The 19,598-nt window shown below is 37.4% G+C and overlaps 1 protein-coding gene across 1 annotated transcript in view; it reads left to right on the top strand.

Moving 5' to 3' along the window:
- The window catches only part of TET2 (tet methylcytosine dioxygenase 2), a 139,070-nt gene that overhangs the window by 58,329 nt on the left and 61,143 nt on the right, over positions 1-19,598 (top strand). The gene's annotated exons all lie outside the window — the stretch shown is intronic.

Raw genomic sequence — 19,598 nt, forward strand, 5'->3', positions numbered from 1 at the left:
TTCTTTATCTCTTCATTTGATGTTTTAGGGTTTCAGGACTGTTGTATTCTCTGTTCAGCTTAGTTTTTCGGATCTTTGCTGTGGAGGGACGGCGTGGTGCTTCTGCCTAGAGCACCATTTTTCTAACGATCTGCTGTTTTGTTTTTTTTAAATCAACTCCACAAGGTGCCCTGGTCACGCAATGGTCTAGCACTCCACTGCTAATATAAACGTCAGTGATTTGAACCCACCAATGGCTCTGAGGAAAAAAGACCTGGTGATCTGCTCCCATAAAGATTACAGCCTAGGAAACCCCAGAGGGCAGTTCTAATCTGTCCTGTAGGGTTGCTACGAGTGGGAAATGACATGATGGCACACAACAACAACTGACTTCATGGCAACTAACAACGACTTATGATGTTGAGCAGCTGTCATGGGCTTGTTGGCCATTTGTATATCTTTTTTGGAGAAATGTTTGTTCAAGTCCTTTCCCAATTTTTTAATTGGGTTATTTGTCTTTTTATTGTTGAGTTGTAGGAGTTTTTTTTTTGTTTTGTTTTGTTTTTGTATATTCTAGATATTAAACCTTTATCAGAAATATGGTTCATGGTTCCCAAATGTTTTCTCTCATTCTCTAGGTTATCTTTTTACTTTCTTGATAATGACTTTTGATGCATAAAAGTTTTTGACTAAATCCAATTTATGATTTCTTTTGTTGCTCATCCTTATGCTGTCATATTTAAGAATCCATTGCCAAATAAGAGGTCTTAAAGATTTAGGTTTTCTTCCAAGGATTTTATTAACCTCTTAAAAAGATTTATGTTTTTTTCCAAGGATTTTATTATTTTAGCTATTATATTTAAGCCATTGATCCATTCTGACTTAATTTTTGAGAGGTAGGGTCCAACTTCATTCTTTTGCATGTGGAAAACCAGTTTTCCTAGCACCATTTGTTGAAGAGGCTGTTCTTTCTCCACTGAATGAACTTGACACCTTTGTAAAAAATCAGTTGACCAAAGATGTATGTATTTATTTCTGAACTCTCAGTTCTATTCCATTGGTCTGTATTTCTAACCTTATAGCAGTAACACCCTGTAGCTTTGTAGTAAGTTTTAAAATTAGGAAATGTGAGTCTTTCAACTTTCTTCTTTTTCAAGATTGTTCTATTTGAGGCCCCTTGCCATTCCATATGAATCTGAGGATTGGCTTTTCCATTTTTGCAAAAGGGCTTTTAGGATTTTGATAAGGACCACTTTGTGTAGTATGGACATCATATTAACAACGTAAAGTCTTCCAGTCAGTGGACATGGAATGTCTTTTCATTTATTTAGATCTTCTTTAATTTCTTTAAGCAACATTTTATAGTTTCAGTGTATAAGTCTTTCCCCTCCTTGGCTAAATTATTTCTAGTTATTTTATTTTTTTAGATGCTATTATAAATGGAATTGTTTTCTTAATTTCCTTTTTAGATTGTTTATTACAGGTATGTAGGAACAAAACTGATTTTTGTGTGTTGACCCATTACCCAGCAAATTTGCTGAATTATTATTAGCTCTAGTAGCTTTTTTGTGGATTTTTTGGGATCTTTTATATATAGGATCATATCATCTGTAAATATAGTTTTACTTTTTCCTTTCTGATTTGAATACCTTTTATTTCTTTTTCTTGCCTAACTGCTCTGACTAGAACTTCCAGTACTATGTTAAACAGTAGTATTTAAAGCAAGCGATATTGTCTTCTTGCTTTTAGGAAGAAAGCTTTCAGTCTTTTACTGGTGTATAGCTGTGGGTTTTTCATAAATGCTCACCATTGGTGGTTCAGTGGTAGAATTCTCACCTTCTATGTGGTGGAGACATGGGATCTATTCCTGGCCAACACACTCATGCACAGCCTCCATCTCTCCCTCAAGGTGTAGGAAAGGTAACACACACCAAGGAATAATCTCTAAATTTGCACCTCCCACCTCATCCACTGAGGGAGGCAGGGTGGTGGGATGATTCGCCGGCCAGTCTCGTCTGGCACCCCTTGGACTTGTGCTCAGGGGCAGTTGCCCTCCCCAACTAATATCACATACAAGTAAAATTTTACTGAAGATCATGCAGAAATGGCTGCAGCAGTACATCAACAGAGAACTGCCAGAAAGTCAAGCCGGATTCAGAAGAGGACATGGAACAAGGAGTATCACTGCTGATGACAGATGGATTTTGGCTGAAAGCAGAGAATACCAGAGAGGTGTTTACCTGTGTTTTATTGACTATGCAAAGGCATTTAACTGTGTGGATCAAAACAAATTATGGATAACGTTGAGAAGAATGGGAATACCAGAACATTTCATTGGACTCATGTGGGACCTGTACAACAATCAAGAGGCAGATGTTCAAGCAGAACAAGGAGATACTGTGTGGTTTAAAATCAGAAATGGTAGATATCAAGGTTGTATCCTTTCACCATACTTATTAAATCTATATGCTGAGCAAATAATCCAGGAAGCTGGACTATATGAAGAACGCATCAGGATTGGAGGAAGACTCATTAACAACCTGTGATATGCAGATGACACAGCCTTGCTTACTGAAAGTGAAGAGGACTTGAAGCATTAACTGATGAAGATCAAAGACTACAGTCTTCAGTATGGATTACACCTCAACATAAAGAAAATAAAAATCCCTACAATTGGACCAATAAGCAACATCATGATAAACAGAGAAAAGACTGAAGTTGTCAAGGACTTCATTTTACTTGGATCCACAATCAACACCCACAGAAGCAGGAGTCAAGAAATCAAATGACGCATTGCATTGGACAAATCTACTGCAAAAGATCTCTTTAAACTGTTGAAAACCAAAGATACCACTTTGAGGACTAAGGTGCACCTGACCCAAGCCATGATATTTTCAATTGCCTCATATGCATGCAAAAGCTGAACAGTGAATAAGGAAGACTGAAGAATAACTGATGCCTTGAATTATGGTACTGGCGAAGAATATTGAGTATACCATGGACTGCCAGAAGAATGAACAAATCTGTTTTGGAAGAACTTCAGCCAGAATGTTTCTTAGAAGCAAGGATGGAGAGACTTCCTCTCACATACTTTGGACGTGTTATCAGGAGGGACCAGTCCCTGGAGATAGACATCATGCTTGGTAAAGTAGATGGTCAGTAAAAAATAGGAAGATCCTCAACAAGATGGACTGACACACTGGCTGCAACAGTAGGCTCCAACATGGCAACAATTGTGAGGATGGCGCAGAACAAGGCAGTGTTTCTTTCTGTTGTACACAGGGTCACTATGAGTGGGAACTGACTCAATGGCACCTCAACAACACCCCCTTGCTGCGCCTGTGCCTTAATGGAGACTTATGTGTTCCTATGATGCTGAACAGGTTTCAGCAGAGCTTCCAGACTAAGATGGACTAGGAATAAAGGCCTGGCGGTCTACTTCCAAAAATCAGTGAAAATCCTATGGATCACAACAGTTCAGTCTGCAACCAATCATGCGGATGGTGCAGGACCAGGCACCATCCCCATGGGATGTGCACGGGATTGCCATGTTTGGGGAGTCTACTTGACAACAGCTATAACAATATCATGTTGAGGAATTTCCCTTATATTGCTAGTATGTTGAGTGTTTTTAATCATGATAAGGTGCTGGATTTTGTCAGTCTTTTCTTCATTGAGTGAAATACTTTTGTGTGTCCCCCCCGCCCTTGCTCTATTAATGTGGTGTATTACATTGCTTGATTTTCTTATGTTGAACCACCCTTGCATTCCTGGGATAAATCTCACTGGGTCATGATGTATAATCACTTTAATATGCTCTTGGATTCAGTCTTCCACTATCTTGCTGAGGATTTTTGCATCTATATTAATAAGGACTATTGATCTGTAATTTTCTTAAAGAAGTCTTTATTTGCTTTTGATGTCAGCATAATGCTGGCCACACAGGATGAGTTAGGAAGTGTTTCCTGCTCTTCTGTTTCTTTTAAAGAGTCTAAGATGGATTGGTTTTAATTTACCTTTAAATGTTTGGTAGAATTCAGCAGTGAAGCCATCCAGTTCTGAACTTTTCTTTGTTGGGAGGTTTTGGTTACTGATTCAATCTCTTTACTTGTTAAAGGTCTATTGAGATTTTTTATTTCTTCTTGAGTTCGTTTAGGTAGTTACGTGTTTCTTGGAATTTGCCCATTTCATCTAGGTTATCTAATTTGTTGGCATACTATTACTTTAATTTTTTTCCGTAAAGTGTCCTACCTAAAAATTTAATTTGTTTTTGTTAGGGTTTGTGTTTTGTTGGCTGTTTTGTAAGACTTTATCTAAGGATGCATTCAGTGTTCTAATTCCAGTAGTAATGATGAACATAGATACCTCACTATCCAAAAATGAAAAACAGCAGTTGCCTTGGAGTCAATTCCAACTCATGGTGACCCCATATATGTCAAAGTAGAACTGTGCTCCACAGGGTTTTCAGAAGTAGATCATTAGGCATTTCTTCCAAGGCACCTCTGGGGGACTCGAACCACCAACCTTTCAGATAGCAGCCAAGCACATTAACTGTCTGCACCACCCATGGACTCTGTCTCACCACAGAAAGAGAAATTTGAGAGATATGTGGACAATGATGATATTTGATAGCTGTTGCTGCTGTTGTTAGTTGCCACCAAGTTGATTCCAACTCATGGTGACCCCATGTGTGCAGAGTAGAATTTCTCCATAGTGTTTTCAAGGCTGTGACCTTTCGGAAGCAGATCACTAAGCCTGTCTTCCATGGTACCTCTGGGTGGGTTCAAACCAACAACCATTTGGTAAGTAGTGGAGCACTTAACCATTTGTGCCACCTAGGGACTCCTAATTTGGTATCTATTAGGTAATAATTTTTGATGAATGAACTTACTGAAGACATCGTTTAGGAAGACATGAATACAGGAGATGTTTTTAAAATTACAGAAAGTTTAGTTGATGCTGTATTTTCTTATTAACTCAGTTTTTTTTGTTGTGCTTTTCAGTCTTAGGGAAGATAATGAAAGTGGTCGGTGTACTTTCAAATGTAGGCTCCTCTGGGAGGCCATGTATTTACCATTGCTGTCCAGGTGCTTTGTGATATTATAATGACATAGTGGGAAGATATGCAGACTTGCAGGACTGAATCAATATGCTAGATCGCTAGAGAACATTTTAGTAAAGACTTCTGAGCTCCAGGTTCCCTACCCTACTATTAAAGTGATTACTGAAATCCATAGCTATATGGAAGGGTAAAATAAACTTTCCACATCAAATGCAGAATTGAAGATAAGCATTTAAAATGTATTTTATTGAGAACAAAAAAATGTATAGCCTTTTGTCATATATTCATTAACCTTATACAACCAGATGATGCTAATTTTTTTTCTCTTATTGAGTTTCAGACTTCTTTTTTTAAGATAGAAGATATTACTTTTGTTTGATTTGTATTATAGTAGCTTCTTTCCCTTTTTTCAAAAGTTCTACCTTTGAAAAGTAAGTCACTTTTAAGACATTTTAAGAATTGAAATTACTATGAGGCTCATTCTGTTAGTTTCTCTAGAGTAGCAAGGTGGAAATACATACCTAAATGCCTAACCATAGTATGTATTTAATAAATATTTCTTTTCATTCAGTGAAGGGGCCATTGTCCTACAGAGAGGAAAATAACTTAATATCAGAATGTTTTTTAAACTTAGTTTAGTTTCTATTATGATGTAGTAGATACTTCTCTTCATTAATATGGGCCATACAACTGAAATGTATCATAAAATGCCAGCTTGAAATCCTTACTGAGGCTAGTTAAAGGACGCAGGAGGAAATACGGAGAAAGACATGGCCAGAAGACAAAAAGGAGAAGAAAATGTTTCCTACATTTATGAGAATCCAAGTGTTTACAAAATTGCTATTACTATCTTCTGGGAGGAATTTTAAAGTTCTTAAAGTGCATTTTGTTGTAATTTTTAAAATACATTTTAAAGCTTGAAGAAACTGATTATTCCCTTTCCATACCATGCAGAAACCCTCTTTTCAGTCCTTCTAAAAAGTAAGATGTCTAGCCCCGTCTTAGATTCTTCGAAAAATGGAAAACTCACTAATTCAGTACATTTTTAGAAGGTTCTATAGTTGAGTATCATGGTGATCTGGAACATGCAACCCAAGGTCTTTTGCGGCATCCCTTTTCTGCTTGTTTCTGTTAGGTGCTGTCAAGTCAATTCTGACTCATAGCTACCCCATGTGACCGGGCAGAACTGCTTCATAGGGTTTCTTGGCTGTAATCTTTATGGGAGCAGATGGCCAGGTCTTCTCTCGCAAAGCTGCTGGGTAAGTCTGAACCGCCAACCTTTTGGTTAGCAGCTAAGCACTTAACCGTTGTGCCACCAGGCTTCCTTCTTTTTCACTTAATGGTCCCTTAAACATTAAAATTTGGTATTCAGTATTTTAGACATAAGTAGATCATCACAGAGCCCCTCTCTGGATACTGCACATCTATTAATAGAGTCCCAGAGCACACTTTCTTTCTTTCAGAGCAAGACCACATTGTTTAATCACACTGAAGTTTCAATCCCCAGACTCTTTTATTTTTATTTTTTCCACACAGCCAGTCACTTAATGATCATGATTTTCTAAACTAGTGTTCAAAGATTTAATACTTAGTTTGTTAAATTCCATTTTCATACTTTTGGTCCGCTCTCCTTTAAGCCTAGTGGAATTTATGAAAATCTTTTTCCATTCAGTGTCTTGGTTTATGCACATATGCCTTCTCCTTCTCTCTCATTTCCTCTACAGATTCTGCAAATAGGACTTCTGTGTTTTCTTTGACATTACTGATTAAAATGTTGATGTAATTTGTTGAAAAAGTGGGTTATCATTGAGAGAACAAGTCGTAATTTTTAAATTAAAATCCTACCTAAAACTTAGAACAACTTTCATTTGTGAAGTCTTTTATTTTCTCTATTTTTAACTTTCTCTTTGGAAGGTGAAGTCATTTTACATCTTACTTTGTAAAAGAAAATAATCCACTCTCAGGACATAATGCCATAGTTTTACAACTTAAAAGCTAGTTTTACATTTGCAACTGGTAGCATAATTAGATTGCCTCCATAGCCCCAGGGATTTTGCACTTTAAGGTAGGCGGCTGAAGAAGGTTACAATGCACTCCATACCCTGCTTGAAAAAAAAAAGGGCAAAACATTGAACTATTGAACTGGCCTGGTCTTGCCCTACTTAAATCTTTCTAAAGCATTTGCTCAGTATGTTGGACACCATCATGAATCATGGACTTAAGGATGTATTAGAAGGTAGGCTTGAACATGTCGAAGCAATTTTCTCACTAATGAATTTGTGGTTACTTTTGCCTTTACTCGGGGGAGAAAACACTGTCCCAATGGGTCTGCAGATAATGCACTTCTCATCTCTGGCCCATTGGTAGACTAAGTTTTCCATATAATTAATTTATCAGGAATAATAGATAATACACTTGACAACAGATAATAGAAACATGAGAATGTTTGGTCCAAACCAAAAACCAAACCCACTGAATTCTGGCTCATAGCAACCCTATAAGTCAGAGTAGAACTGCCCCATAGAGTTTCTAAAGAGTGCCTGGTGGATTCATAGTACCAACCTTTTGGTTAGCAGCCCTAGCACTTAACCACTATGCCACCAGGGTTTCCATGTTTGGCCTAGTGAGGGTCAAATGATAAAAGGGTGCAGTGGTTAAGCATTCGGCTGCTAACCGACAGGTCAGCAGTTCGAATCCATCAGTAGGTCTATGGGAGAAAGATGTGGCAGTCTGCTTCTGTAAAGATTTACAGCTTTGAAAACGCTATGGGGACAGTTTTACTCTGTCCTACAGAGCCCTGGTAGTGCAGTGGTTAAGCATTCGGCTGCTAATCGAAAGTTGGCAGTTCGAATCCACCAGCCGCTCCTTGGAAACCCTATGGATTGGATTGGATTGTCCAATTGGATTGCTATGAGTCGGAACGGACTCGACAGCAATGGGTTATAAGGTTGCTATTAGTCGGAGTTGATTTGATGGGAATGGGTTTGGTTTTGGTTTGGATATTGGTAGGAAGAGCTGTGACTTTGTTTTTAAAGCTTGGCTGCTAACCAAAAGGTCATCAGTTCAAATCCACCAATTGCTCCTTGAAACCCTATGGGGCAGTTCTACTTTGTCCTATAGGGTCGCTATAGGTCGCTATGAGTCGGAATTGACTTGACTGCAGTGGGTTTGGTTTTTTTTGGTTTTGAGGAAAATAATGTAAATAAAATTTAAAATTCCACTATTGTTTCCCTAAGCCTCAGTTTGTCAACTATTTTTATATGGGAAAGTCCCTTCTAAAGTTTTATTTTGTATTTTTTTATTTGGTATATTTATGAAAAATTCCTGCTACATCCCTACTCTTTGTATGCTCATTTAACTACTGTCTAATTACATTTTTTCTTAATTATCCCTCCTATCTTTAACTAGGAGCCCTAGTAGTGCAATTGTTAAGCGCTTGGCTGCTAACCGAAAGGTGCACAATTCAAACCCACCAGCCACTCCATGGTAGAAAAGAGTGGTGATATGCTCCCATAACTATTACAGCCTAGGAAACCCTACAGGACAGTTCTACTCTGCCCTGTAGGGTCATTATGAGTTGAAATTGACTCAGTACTACACAACAACTCTTTAACTGCTCTTCATTTTCCTCTCAGTCTGGGAAACCTTCTTCCTGCTTGTCACCAAAGGAGGCCAAAGGCCATTTGTCTGGTATGAATATACATAATTTTGACTCCAAGGTCATATTTTTAATTAAAATGAGAACAAAGGTCGACTCGATTGGGTGTTTACGCTTGTTTTGTTTTATGTTCAACCTCTAAGTTTTATGGGCATGAGATAATTATGTCTTGAAACACTTGATAGTACATGACTGAAACCCCTGTTGTTGAATACTTCTATCCTTTAGAGTCTGAGAATTCCCTTTAAATCCAGCTATTTATCTGAATCGTTTAATACTTGCAAATCAAGAGTTTAATTTGGAGACATTACATTTGATATATTTTTAAAAGTTGGATGAATTGGCCTTTAAAACAAAATCACCTCTTCTTCAAAAAAAGGCAGCATTTTCTTTCCCAAACATATAATTGAGAAGAAATCTTTTCCTACTGAAGTGGATCAGGTTTATACATTTTATTTGTTCTCTTGTTTAATGCAAGGTATTCCCTAAAAATTTTATGGAGAGTATAACACTGTATTTTCATGCATTAATATTAAATAGCACAATACATATAAGGCAAAAAAGAAAAAACTGATTTAAAAATGGTAAATTGTATGTGTGTGTCTGCAGTGGTGCTATGCTTGTTCTCATTGTAGTGCTCAGTTACTACAGCTTTTAGTAAATAAAATTATTAGTTGATAATATTTAAACCCGATGCCTTAGTAAACAGAAGTATTGTTCATTTGTGAGAATTTGTTGTTTTTTTTTTTAACTTTATTTTACTGAGACAATTTTCGACTGCTAATTATGGATTATGTTAAGCAAAGTATAAAGTAATAGAAGGTCACTTCTAAATTGGGGCTAAAGTTGAATTTCTGCCAATATAGTTAAATCTGTTATCATTAATAGGACACCTTTACCCAAAATTTGTGATTACCAGTTTCTGTCCTCGAGGTTTGTATGACCCTGAAAACTACTGCACATTTTGCCAGATAACACCTGTCCCCATTTTTTTAATAATACTTGACATATTGTGCACACAGACATGTCCAATGAGCTAGCTCCCTATGTCCCTATATAACTATCTCTTCAAACTTTAGTGTATTATTATAGAGGGCTTACACAGACTGTGGACAAATAACATGTATTTATCTTCTTTAATGGATGGGTGATGCTAAAAATAATATGAAAATCAAATTAATTCTGTCTTTCCTAGCCCTCGCCCTTGAGAAGCCTGAGTCTTCAGAGAGGTGAGGGGGCTGCTTCTGGGTGGAGCAGTGAATTAGTGGTGGCACTACAAATACGTCCTAACCAAAAAAAAAAACACTGCCCTCGAGTTGATTCCGACTCATAGCGACCCTATAAGACAAAGTAGAACTGCCCTATAGGGTTTCCAAGGAGCCCCTGGTGGATTTGAACTGCTGACCTTTTAGTTAGCAGCTGAGCTCTTATTAGGACCCATGAATCCTAATTCTCTTCCTACTGTTACATACCACCTCTTTGACAAATCTGTAATTCACAGTTTTTCTCTTTTAATCATTTCATAAGCTTTTAGTTATTACTAGGAAATTCTGGTCGTGTAGTGGTTAAGAGCTACGGCTGCTAACCAAAAGGTTGGCAGTTCGAATCCACCAGGCACTCTTTGGAAACTATAGGGCAGGTCTCCTGTGTCCTGTAGGGTCGCTATGAGTCAGAACTGACTCGACGGCAACAAGTTTGGTTTTTGGTGTTTAGTTATTACTAAGTTTAATTAAAGAAATACGGCGGACTTTTTCCTTTTTTTTTAATTACTCATTTTTCCTCAGCGTGTTGCTGTTTGTTTCCTTCTCTGAAATTCTGTCTTTCCTCAAAGGCAATAGTTTATCAGCCTCTTCTAAATTACTGAGCTCTTCTAAAGGTATCTAGTATTTTTAGTAACATCATAAATTTAATCCATGGCTACATTAAGCCTTTATTTTGTCCATACTCTTACTTACTTTTTATAGCCAGGCTTGGCTTTTTCTTTTTTCATTATTTTTAATGTAATGAGGAGAAGGTACCACTCTTTGGGTTCTATAGTTTTCTAACAGAACTACTGTCAACAAAGTAATGGATACCTTATTAATGTCAGAAAGATGTTACTGTGAAGACATGGAATGACTGTTAGCTATAGCAGGCAAAATGAAAACAGTAAATATAACATTTTCTGGAACAGAGAAAAGTATGAGTAAATAAAAGTATCAAGTGTAATTGGATATACCTGACCAAATATTTGAAAGTGTCTTAAGAAATGTCTTTGAAAACATTTTAACTACACAGTCATCCATGTAAATTGAATATGGCCTAATGAACATTTCAGCTCCAGCTCCTAGAACACTTGGACTTGTTTCTTTCTTTTTTTTTTTCAATTGTACTTTAGATGAAGGTTTACAGAACAAACCAGCTTCTCATTAAACAATCGGTACACATATTGTTTTATGACATTGGTTAACAACCCCACAATGTGTCGACACTCTCCCTTCTCAACCTTGGGTTCCCTATTACCAGCTTTCCTGTCCCCTCCAGCCTTCTAGTCCTTGCCTCTGGGCTGGTGTGCCGCTTTAGTCTCGTTTTGTTTTATGGGCCTGTCTAATCTTTGGCTGAAGGGTGAACTTCAGGAGTGACTTCATTACTGAGCTAAAAGGGTATCCGGGGGTTGGACTTATTTCTACTTTGATTCCCAGCACTGTGCTTGGCACAGGGTAGCTAATCAATAACTGTTTGCAGATGAATAATGATTATCACTGATTTACTGAATAAGGAAGAGTTGGAAAAGTGGTATCTCTCAATATCATGTAAGATTTGGGAGAAAAATAAGGGTGCCATATGATTATCTTATACTAAGTTAAGAATTACTTCCAGTCTTATATAGACCATATAAATTCATATTTGGTTTATATAATTTTACCAAAATACACAAAGCACCAAATTAGTTTGGAGGATAGCTGGAAAAGAAAGTAGTAGGAGAGGGTTTTAAGCTATGAACCTAATGGAATAATCGTATTTCTAAAAAAAATTTTTTAGTACCTTGAACAATACTTTAATCAGTTGGGAACTGAATGTGCTTTGTGTCAGAGAAAGGCCTTTGTACGTTATATCACACAGAAAAGGAGTGCCCAGCTTTGGGAACACACCTACCCGAACTCTGAATTATAGAACTGATGCCGCCAAGCAGTAGGCAACACCAAGAGTCAGAGCCATGATTAAAGGTGTTGAGGAAATGTCTTGGGCAAGATTTGAGTAACTTTTGTTTAATTATAGCAGGGAATACACAACCTCTGTGAAGTCATTCCCAACTCACTGAAGCAAATTTATTCCCATTCTTCTATGTCTCCAAAGCATGTGGTATACGTATAACCAATCTTTTAGAGAACTAAACCCATAGTTTTCTTATGATGGTTTAAGTTATCTCTCTTGTCTACGGTTTAGAATCTTGTATTCTTACAACATACCAGGAACTTGAAAGATATATGAATGATTAACTGTAGGGTCGCTATGTGTCGGAATCTACTCGACAGCAACAAGTTAGTGCCTAAAGATATAGACATCATGTAGTATCAGGCATACAGCTGATAGTAAAAAGTGCTCTCAGTTGCTCAGAATAATTTACTAATGGAGGGGTCTGTTAGCCTTTTATTCTTCCGTGCTTGGTAAAATTTAAATAACTAAGATTTATATGTTTCTTGGAAAGTTGAAAGAGTTAATCTGTGAGTACACTGGGCTCCAGGTCTGATTACAGGGTAATAATTTGAAATGTTTAAAGATTTTATTCCATAGGTATAAATTTATTTAGGCTTTATACCTCTTCTTGAGATGATTTTAGCAGTATATATTTCCCTGTAACACCATTCAGTGTATCTAGATTTTTAAATTTATTATTCTAAAGTACATATCACTTTATTATTCTTTTAATAGTTTCTATTTATGGAGATCAGGAGCCCTGGTGGCACAGTGGTTAAAGCACTTGGCTGCTAACCAAGAGGTCAGTGGTTTAAACCCACCAGTTGCTCCATGGGAGAAAGATGTGACAATCTGTTTCTGTAAAGATTTACAGCCTTGGAAACCCTATGGACCAGTTTTACTCTGTTCTATAAGGTCACTATGAGTTGGAATCCACTTGATGGCAATCGGTATATATGGAGATATGTCACCTTTTTAAGTTACATGGTTTTTTGTTTTGTTTTGTTTTTAGTTGCCTTAGTTATTGTTTTTTTTATTCACTGGATTCCTTTTCAAGGAACCTACTTTTAGATTTATTTATTAAGCCATATAGATATATATATAATTATTAATCTCTTGTGATTTTTGTTAATTGTTTTTTCCTTCCATACTTAAATTTGTTTTGTTTTGTTTTCCCAAATTACTGGGTTGGGGTGCTTAAGTAATTTATTTTTATTATATTTCATTTTGTTAATAAACAGTTTTAAGGCTCTAGTTATTTGGCTAACAGCCCATACATTTTGAGGTGTGCTGTACCCATTACCATTATTTTAAAAAATTCTTTATTTCAAAGTTTTGCTGTCTTCTTAGAGCAAAGAGTTATTTAAGAAAAAAAATACAGAATCTCTTCAGCTTGCTCTCCACTTGACTAATTTTATTGTCTACAAGTATTAATTCTGTTTTTTTGCTGCTTCTCTTTTATGTTTTGCTGTGGAATTATGTTACCTAATATTATTTCCCTTAACTTTACTGGTCCTTCTTAATATCAGTTTTCTAATTTAATCATTCATCTGTTATTTCAAAGAGTACGTGCAGGGACTGACTTACAACGGGGCTCCATTCCGATGATTCTGTCATAAGTCAGTTCTGATGTAAGTCAAATACGTTTTTTTGTTTTTAGTTTTCATTATTATTGCCTTTTATTATCAGTATCTTTATAAATCTGATATTTATTTGTTTTGGGGGGTTGACATGAGAATGATAACATCAGCAAGTTACACACTGCAACACTGTATATAACGCATATTACTAACAATATGATGTACCCCCCGCAAAAAACAACAGACGGTCCCAAGTACAATACGTCATAAGTTGGGGACTACCTGTATAAAACGTTTCCTTGGCAGGATAAGGCACATGAGGTCTAAGATATATTTCTAGAACACTAAGCAAATCATGTCTGAAAACATGCTCTTCTTCTTCTCTAGTAATATGTTTATTTTTTTTAGTTGAAGTTCCCCTCCCCCCAGCATTGTTGTTGTTGTGTGCTGTCCAGTCGATAAAACCCACTCATAGCGACCCTATAGGGCAGAGGAGAACTGCCCCATAGGGTTTCCAAGGAGTGACTGGTAGATTCGAACTGCCAACCCATAAGTGCCATAATGGATTTGCCCTACCCATCATACACACATCTTTGAAGGGACAGCTGGTTTACCTAACCCTGTAAAGTGTGATAGAGTCTTTTTAAGTTACTCAAAACATGTTCTTAGTGCAGTATTTAGAACATTATCACTGTGATGCATTTTTTGTATTTGTTGAAAATATTGCTTACGAGATCAGCTTTTTGGGATTGTTTCTCTCTCTTTTGTTTGTCCTGCCCTCTAGTCCAGGTTTATAATGTATGATGTCTGACTTCCTTTTTTGTTGCTTCAGTCCATCTATTTGGGGAAGAGCTATATCCCATTGGGACCCCTAATCCCACCCCAGGAGCCCTCATGTCAAGGTGAGCCCACTCTGATTGAGAAGCCAGGTTAGAGAAGAGTCTTGCCTCTCACAGATGTTCTGTCTGGTGAGTTTGTGCATATTCACTGGGGCTTTATGGTTAAGTAAGATATACCTGTTTCTCCAAAGCTTCCCTCACCTTTATCCATTGCTGTTGTACATTAGAAGGGGACCCTTTGGCTTGGAAGACATCTTTCCCACATCTGTGAGCCTGTCACAGAGTAAGCAGCTCAGGGAAAAATCCCACAGCACTGTTGAGTTTCTATTTATTGTGGCCATTTCCCTCTCAGCCATGGTGCAGGGGTGGAAGACTCCAATTGCAAGGTTTCCCTATATCGGCTCTCTCTACTCCAACCATGCCCTCCAAATAAGGGGTTCTTGGAGCAGTCTGTGATGGTTTTCTTTACTTATTTTCTATAGCACTTTACAGCTAGTTTAGGAGGAGGGTTTATGATTAGGCTCTTGGTGATGCACTTTAATGTGAATTCATCTGCATTTTATCCAGAAATTCCTCAAACTTTTACCTCTCAGCTGACACTATTCCCTGGTATCTTAGCAATGATGCAGGACATTTTCCAAATTTGTTTCCTTGATTATTTCCGTCAGTTACTGGGAAGAGAGCTTTGGGTGCCTGTTCTTATGTTGCCACTTCTCTACAAGACCTTAGCCAGTTTTGTTCCTGAGCATGATGGAAATTAGCTCCTTAAATGGATTTAATGTTGAATATTACTTTCAAGGAAATTTAAAGTAGAAAGTAGGCTTTCAAGAAGAGAGAATAAATTGTCAGCCGGTCTCACAGGGACAAAAATAAGCCAAATCTTATAAAATAGGATCTGGAAAAAATTTTTACATTTCAGATTTAAGTGGAACTCATCAAATGAAACCAAAGAGCTAAAATCTTTAACTTAGAGGATTCCAAACTTTAGCTTATGGGAATCTATAAGCTCCCTGAAAATTTTCCATAAAATTGCCTAGAAGAGGGACCAGTTGCTTTCATAAGATTCTCAAAGGGATCTCAAAGCTTAAGAATCAATGCTGTACAACAGGACTCAATCAAAGCTAAGAAGTTTCCTGAATACCGTCAAACACTTCAAGGGACAGAGTAGCAGGGGCAGGGGTCTGGGGACCATGCTTTCAGGGGACATCTAGGTCAACTGGCATTAACAAAGCTTATTAAAATGTTCTGCATCCTACTTTGGTGAGTGGCGTCTGGGGTTTTAAAAGCTTGCAAGCAGCCATCTAAGATGCACCAGTTGGTCCCAACCACCTGGAGTAAAGGAGAATGAAGAACACCAAAGACACAAGGAAAGTATTAGCCCAAGAGACAGAAAGGACCACATAAACCAGAGACCGCATCATCCTGAGACCAGAAGAACTAGATGGTGCCCAGCTACCACCAATGACTGCCCTGACAGGGAACACAACAGAGAGTCCCTGATGGAGTGGAGGAAGGGTGGGATGCAGAACTCAAATTCTAGTAAAAAGACCAGACTTAATGGTCTGAGACGGAGGAACCCCAGAAAGCATGGCCCCCAGATTCTCTATCAGCCCACAAACTAAAACAATTCCCGAAGCCAACTCTTCAGACAAAGATTGGACTGGACGGTCGGACATATAATGATACTCGTGAAGAGTGTGCTTCCTAGCTCAAGTAAATACATGAGACTAAATGGGCAGCTTCTGTCCGGAGGTGAGATGAGAAGGCAGAGAGGATTAGGAGCTGGTTGAATGGACACGGGAAATCAGGGGTGGAAAGGAGGAGTGTGCTGTCACAGTATAGGGAGAGCAATTAGGGTCATATAACAATGTATGTATAAATTTTTGTATGGGAGACTAACTTGAATTGTAAACTTTCACTTAAACTACAACAATAAAAAAAAAAAAGAATCAATGCTCTAAGTGTGTGAGGAAATTAAGACAGAAATTCATCATTTTATGAGTCTTTAGTTTGGATAATAAACTTAATACCACAAGAGATTGCTTTTAACACAAACATGAAAACCTTAAGCAATGTCATTCTTTACTGCATAAAAGGAGAATGGAGTGAAGAACTGAAACTGGAGGTGCTATGGATTTGATATGATTTGAAGTGCATCCAGAATAACCAACAGATTTTAAGCAAGGTCCTGGATTGCCTAGTTCCTCTGGTATGCTGAAGGAGGAAGGAGGAGGGAATTCTAAATGACAAGTGGAGAGCAGCATTCAGTTTGTTTTGGTCATGCTTACATTTCAGTGTCTATATTCAGGGAACATAAGAAGGAACTTGAAATGATTGGTCGTGATGGCAACTCTTTACTTCTGTGGTTTCAGAGGGGAAGAGTCCAGCTACTTCCCTCTTAGGTCAACCTTTTCTGCTCTGGAAGCCACTATAAATACCTTCACTATACAATTAGGCATTAGTAGAATAAATAAAATTCACAGGGATATGAACAAAATTTAATTTACTCTTCTGAAGTGTCGGAATATTTTCCTATGCTTTTTATTTTGGTGGGAACTGGTAGAAGATTTCATGTTTTTTTTTTTTGTTTTGGTGGGAACTGGTAGATATTGATTTCTGAACAACCCAAATGGCCATCATTGAGCAGGACTCCCCAACATATCCTCCTGAGTGTTACATATTGAGTCCTCTGAAGAATCAATTTTGTATATTGGGAAACTCTAGTTTTCTCATTTACTTTTATCATTCAATTATTTTTCTTGCTTTTATGTGAAGTACAAGGTACACAAGGAGATTTTATTTTTATGAGCAACAAGTTAAATTAAAAAAAAAAAACTAATAAAGACATCTTTATTTTACCACTTAACCTTTTTATAATCTTGAATCTTTTCCAACCACAGAAAAGTTGCTGAGCGTGCCCAACTTTGTTTACTAGCCTATAGGATGAAGAAGAAGAGTAAAGTAGCAATGGGCTAAAGGCATAGCGATGCATAGGTAATGTTTCCAGTTAATCTCAAAGTTCTGGATTAATTTAGCATTAATTCTGTTCTTTGATGTCTTCCTGTTTTTGACACAGTGACGTGCCATAACAAAGAGGAAACAGCAGGAAACTTGGTACTAATTAAAACCAGTCTCCTTCCAACAAAGAACTGAACTGTCAGCAAATGTAATCTCAAGTTCAAATAGTGATAAGTGTTTTAGAGTGAAACAGGAATAAAGGGGCGAAACTATTAAATTTTAACATCTGCTGGAAAACAATCAAAGCGCATGCCAGTTTCATTATGTTTGGTATTTGATAAGATACAATTTGCACAGCAAACATACAAATAGATGCTCATGCATGATATATATGTTTGGGTGAAGGATGCTTCTTGCAGAACTGAATACACGTGGATAAATGCCTATGTGAATATTATTTATACATTAACCTACAGTGTTCATTCCACGTTTGAGTTATTCAACTAGGGCTATAACGTTTGTACCAATATAACTCCAAATTAAGTTTGAGTCTTACTAAGAGTATTTGAAGTTTTAATTTGTTTCAGGATGAGTCAAGTGTAATGCCAGATTTCTAGATCAAAAGTGAGTCTTCAGCCCTATACAGGAGCAAATAAGAGCCCTGGTGGTGCAGTGGTTAAGTGATAGAATTGCTAACCAAAGGTCGACAGTTCAAATCCATCAGCCACTCCTTGGAAACCATATGGGGCAGTTCTGCTCTGTCCTCTAGAGTCGCTATGGGTCAGAATCAACTAGACAGCAACGGGTAACCCTGACTCAAATGCTGTGGCTCAGAGCCCACCTACTTTGCACCTTTACGTAGTCAACTGGATTGACTTCCAGGCCTAGAGGCCTAAATGCTCTGTACCCATTTATTCAGGTTCGTGGCTGACATGATGCACTTCCAACAATTTTCTTGTAACTGAAATAGTACATATTCCAGGTTGGTTTGCCACAGTGGATACAAAACAGGTATCTGACAGCAGATTTCTCCCTTATTGTGTGTGTGTGTGTGTTTAACAGAATTAAAATCTGTGGTTTTACACTTCCACAGTGAAAACATTTTCATAATAGAAGATGTCTCTAAGAAAATTCAGAAGTGTTAAATTTGAGGCTAGCCATGAAATAACTATTTTAAACAGAAACAGAAAACTTAGAAGTTTATTTATAATAATCTGAGTACACCAAAATGCTGAGATTTCCCCCCCGTAGTTGATGTATAATATTTAGTTATAGTTATTTAACTAGCATTTCAGGCCAGTGGTGTCCCTAAGGGGGTTCAGGGGGTGCAGACTGCATTGGGTGACACTGTCAGAGGCGATGATACCGAAATCACTGTCTATAAAATTTTTGTGCAGTGTTTCAGCAGAAATTTATTATTTTTTATACAAATATCCCTGTAGTTAGTTTTAACAACAAAAACATTTTTCATAAGCCCAGCTTACACATATCAATATACCTACAAGACTAACACTCTATGCTAATTCATTTTTTGAATCTTCTAATGCCCTTGAGTCAGACCTGTCATTATTACCCAGTTACAGTGATGCTTCAAATCACATGGATTTGTCTGCACGGGCTACAAGCACACACTGTTGTTTTCTTGCTGCCGGTGTTATTTCTAGTCACTGATTTTGTCACATTTTCTGGTGTTTTAGTTACAATATCGTGGTAATTAGTATCTGTGAACCTATAGCAATAATTTTTTTGAGAATGAGGTAATAATTAAAGGAAAAGAAGGAGTGATATGTGAGAATTATGATTTATAAGTAACACTACTACAAAAAACATTACTAAGAATTCTCTATGGTCTGGTACAGGAGGAGGTCCATGGGGGAAACACCATGAGTTACCGCACTGGGCGACACCAATCCTAGTGACACCACTGTTTCAGGTTTATTTTTTTACACTGAAGTCTATCAAGAGTAATCATATCTATCCTACTTTCATACAGTCAACAGGCAATATTTGAGTGCCTGCTGCATACCTGTGCTAGCTTCTGAGATGGCGGAACTTACCCCTAGGGAGTTCAGAAAAACAGAGTCAAAGAAGTACAAGCCTTGTTAGTGGTGACCAGGGGGATCACCAAGGGAATTTAGGACTTCAGAGTGCTACGTGAGGTCCTTGTATTTTTCAGCCCACGTGTGAAAAAATAAACTCTGAATCCTTAATATTGTCAAAGTAGTTTTGTGAGAATTTTTTTTTCCTATGGTGTTGAGACCTGTGTTGTGAAAATCAACATATTTGAGAAGAGACTTGATTCTCCTTGATGCTAACTCAATAACTAGGTGTCATTTTTCCTAAGT

This window comes from Trichechus manatus, unplaced genomic scaffold (genome assembly GCF_000243295.1).
Source record: "Trichechus manatus latirostris isolate Lorelei unplaced genomic scaffold, TriManLat1.0 scaffold00071, whole genome shotgun sequence".
Classification (NCBI taxonomy): domain Eukaryota; kingdom Metazoa; phylum Chordata; class Mammalia; order Sirenia; family Trichechidae; genus Trichechus; species Trichechus manatus.